General features: G+C 43.0%; 1 pseudogene; it reads right to left on the bottom strand.

The window, feature by feature from the left end:
• Positions 1-1048: 1048 nt before the first annotated feature.
• LOC134407638 (adenylate kinase 2, mitochondrial-like) lies at positions 1049-1588 on the bottom strand (annotated as a pseudogene).
• Between the last annotated feature and the right edge of the window lie 1562 nt (positions 1589-3150).

The following is a 3150-nucleotide window of genomic DNA, read 5'->3' as shown; positions in this document are numbered from 1 at the left end:
TAAGCAAACAATAAAAATAATAATAAACTTGCCTGTAAACCTAATAATAATAATAATAATAATAATAATCATCATCATCATCATCATCTAGTTTATATAGCCTCACATAGCCTTTGCAAAATAAGGATACACAATCTGATTTCCCTACAACCCCACCCCTAAGTGGACATAACAATACTGAACCATTCCTTGTTAATGAAATGCAAAATGAAGGCTGCACACAAGAAAACCAACAGCAATATACTTACGAGTACAGTATAGGGCAGACTGTTCACCCACCTTTTGAAAACATTTGCTGGTGGGGAACGATACAAGTTGTAGCCCGATACATTGGGAGGGCAGCAAGTAGTTGGCCGAGACTGCTCCAAACTATGACACAGAAAACCAAGTTATTAAGCAGATAGGATCTCTCAGACTGCACACCTGTGTTTCTGTCGCAAATTTACTTGTGATGGTGAGCAATTTAGAAGCAAATGAAGGTTAATTGAGGAAAATTTTAATTGCATTATATATGTTTCTCATGAGAAGGTTGTTGTGACAGAACCCAGAAAATTGAGGGAAAAGATTAGTTGATTGGAAACGTGTGAGGGATGTCAAATGCATCCTGGGTAAATGCATAATAATGAAGTTAGGTTTGTATATGAGGCCCGTCCCCGCCTCCCGATTATATAGCCATTTGCCAATTCAGTTCCCATGACCAGAACAACCTTCCCTGACGCTACTGTGGCTATCAGTCCTTCTCTGAATGGCATTAGGACTGCAATTTCTCCTAATTTTGCAGTTCTCAGCTTAAAAATAGCATACAAAAAATGCATATATTATTTATTTATTACATTTATATACTGCCCCATAGCTGAAGCTCTCTGGGTGGTTTACAAAAGTTAAAAACAATGAACATTAAAAACAAATATACACAATTTAAAACCATCAAAACCATCAAAAGCATAAAAACCAACAATATCCCTTTCAAATAACCATTCATGGAAGTTTCCCGTCCCTGCTTTAGAGCAATCCAAGGCAATTTGAACAGAACCCAAAAGAGGAAGATCTAAACAGGAAGGTCACCTACATCGTCCTTCATGTGGACCTTCGAAGGGTTCAATTCATCATGGTATGAGCGGCTGCTGCCTGGGTGGATCAGCCAGCCAGTGATTCTCCGGATGTGTAAGGAGTCAGCAACTCTGAATTCAATGACAGAATCAAGTTTCTCTTTTCTACTCCATGAGCTCCTCCAGCATGTCTGCTTGCCATACTGTGCGAGGGAACCCACCCAAAAGGAAGCCATTTCTGCAGGGGGGAGTCTCCAGGTTTTTCTCAATCAGCTCTACCACCATTTCCTCACTTTCCCAGCATCCATGGTCTCCTTCAACCTTTTCCCTAGCTCCGAACTGGAAGCCACTATAGCCCTCAACATGTCCCCCATCACCAAGTGGCACACACAGTAGGCTTTGGTGAGGCGAGGAGACTGGGTCCCCTTCCCCGCCCCAGGCGGCCTCAGCAACACAGCCTGGATGCCTTTCTGAACCCCACAGCCAAGGTTCCCTTCCCTGATTTCCATGCTCAGAGCAATCACTATGATCTTTCTCATGCGAAGAAGGCACGCAGGGAGAAGCCCGCCCCCTTGCACCCCATATTGGCCTGCACTCAAGCCCGCAGCTCTCACTGGGAAGGAGTTGGCAATTCAGCATTGTAAAAATGGCTTCTTCAAATTCCCCACTCTCTATGTATGCAAGGGGATGTGGGAAAGGAGCAGGGAGTCTCAGAGGTAGGGCTCACCATGAGCAATGACAGCCACACCGCTCTTTTCTTGCTGCCTACCTTGTTCCCTCTTTCCTTTTTGCAGCCAATGCAAGTGACAGCAGCATTGACTGCACTGGCAGCCTGTGTCCGCCATTTTGCATCCCCTACAACGTCCTGGATGCAGCGGATTTCTGGAAAGTATGTTTGTGTTTGTGCATCTAGGTGGGTCATTGGGAGGTGTGCAGAGGGATAGCTACCAGTAGAAGAAACATTGGAGAATCTTGAGAGAAATTTTATTTATTTATTTATTTATTTATTTATTTATTTATTACATTTATATACCGTCCCATAGCCGAAGCTCTCTGGGTGGTTTACAAAAGTTAAAAACAGTAAACATTAAAATGGTATACAAAATCTGCAGTCTGCAGAATGCCCTTTTTTTTTTAGGAGAGAGGTGGATGTGCAGGGAAACACACACACACACACACACACACACACACACACACACACACACACACACACAGAGAGAGAGAGAGAGAGAGAGAGAGAGAGAGAGAGAGAGAGAGACCAAACCGCTCAGGCATTTTCTCAGTAAAATGTCGTCTGAATTTTTTTGTCTCAGCTCTAGTTTCTTTGATGTTAAAGACTAAAAATAAAATAATAAAAGGTTCAATATGTGGACAAAAGAACAGACCAAACTCTCTTCTACCCCTCTACTTCTCTCTTGCACCTGCATGGATGCAAACTCAAATGCACATACAGTTTTCCCACCTATTTTTAAATTGTTCATTTTTAAAATGCCGATGCAATTCAGCTTTCTGGCTGGATTGTAACTTCTTTTTAAAGGGCCACCATGTGCTATCAGAATTATGTTAACCATGCAATAAATTTGCATACTGTAGGTCCATGGTGACTCATTTATCTGTCTCTGAAATTCTCAATATTGTAGCTATGTTAAATACTCAAAAGCTGCTGTGGACTCAGTTATATGGTAATTACCTGCAGCATTCTGGGGCTATTCTCATGGCATGACAGCCCACCTTTGGGCTTGTTATGTCTTGCAAACCCAGTGAGGGCGGGTTCTCCAAGGCTTAAACAACCCTCACAATAACCATGGTTTGTTATAGGGTTATGTGAGATTTGTTTGATACTTGCTGGGTTTGCATAACATGACAACTCCAAAGCAAGGGCTGAATGTGCAACCTCGTTCTCATGGGCACAACGACCCATGGTGGGTTATTATGCCTTATTATGGCATTTCATCCCATGCAGCCCCCATCAGCTGTCAAGCCCTCGCAATCCCCTTCCTTGCAAGAGAGCACAAGAATGTGAGAACCAGTGGGGTTCACCATGCACGAAATGCACACCCTTTCCTCCATGCAAGGAGGAGACAAGCGTTTGGCATACAGT

The sequence above is a fragment of the Elgaria multicarinata genome, chromosome 12 (assembly GCF_023053635.1).
Source record: "Elgaria multicarinata webbii isolate HBS135686 ecotype San Diego chromosome 12, rElgMul1.1.pri, whole genome shotgun sequence".
Taxonomy (NCBI): domain Eukaryota; kingdom Metazoa; phylum Chordata; class Lepidosauria; order Squamata; family Anguidae; genus Elgaria; species Elgaria multicarinata.
The sequence above is the reverse complement of the archived record's forward strand: the minus strand, read 5'-3'. Positions and strand labels throughout refer to the sequence as shown.